General features: G+C 49.7%; 1 long non-coding RNA gene across 3 annotated transcripts in view; it reads left to right on the top strand.

Annotated features, from left to right (window-relative positions):
* Positions 1-949, top strand: part of LOC120410415 — a 13,801-nt gene extending 12,852 nt beyond the window's left edge. For all 3 annotated transcript variants that reach the window (XR_005602541.1, XR_005602540.1, XR_005602539.1), the window contains one exon: positions 1-949. This exon is cut by the window's left edge and continues 623 nt beyond it. This is a non-coding gene — a long non-coding RNA (uncharacterized LOC120410415).

Raw genomic sequence — 949 nt, 5'->3', positions numbered from 1 at the left:
CAGGAGAGAGATGTTTTAATTTTAAGCTAGCAGGAAAGAAATGATGGACAATTCAAGCTCTGGCTCAGCCTGGGACCATGACAGTGAGCCCCCAGCCAGCATGTTGTGGGCTTTTGTAACTTTCTGCCCCATGTGTTCTTGTTGACCCAGCAATCCTTACTTAGTTGGTGCCTGTATGTCAATTTTCACTTTCTAAGGCCTTATTGGCCACCTAGGCCTTATGTCCATCCCCTGAGCAGGAGCAGCATTATCTGACTTTAGATGCATGCTGCCATTAGACCTGCCAGCCTGGTGTCTGGCTCCTTCAAATAGTTGGCACTTGGATAATGGGAGACAGCCTGTCCGAGCTCGCTGCAACAGCTGGTGCCAGCCAGCCCTGCAAGGACTGGTGCCAGCAGCAGTCCTTGCCAGGGCCTGCTCATCAAACAGACCGGCAGCTGACCCATGGCTGCCACTGTGGGACAAAGGGAAAAGCAGCAGAGCAAGTCCCTCTTGACATGGCACCTCTTGGGAAAGACAGGCATGTGCCTTTTGGAAGAGGAGGCAAGCTGGAGGATGAAGAGCTGTTGCAGGTCCCAGTGGTTTCGGTAAGAGGCCTTCTCTCCCTGCTCCACTTTCCCAGCTGGTGGGTGGGATGTGATACCTGCCTTTGGGAAGAACTTGAGACTTATGAATGATCACAGAGGATCATCAGTGGTTATTTTGGGGTTTGCCCTTAGCTGCCTCTTTGCTTTCTAGAAGTGGTTCTTGCAGGGACATGGGTGTGTGCTCATGAGGTGCTTCTGGTGCTCCTTTCCCTCACGAGGCACAGCCCCATTCCTCCCTGAGGTTGTTAGGCAGTCTCCTAATAAGTGATGTGACCAGCATATCTCACGTGTAATTTTCTTATTTCCATGGGAAAAATTGTTTATGTTCTTCAAATAAATAATAAATATCTTTCATTCTTGTC

Source organism: Corvus cornix, chromosome 8, assembly GCF_000738735.6.
Source record: "Corvus cornix cornix isolate S_Up_H32 chromosome 8, ASM73873v5, whole genome shotgun sequence".
NCBI classification, from domain to species: domain Eukaryota; kingdom Metazoa; phylum Chordata; class Aves; order Passeriformes; family Corvidae; genus Corvus; species Corvus cornix.
Note: the sequence above shows the minus strand (reverse complement) of the source record. Positions and strands in the feature narration are given on the sequence as shown.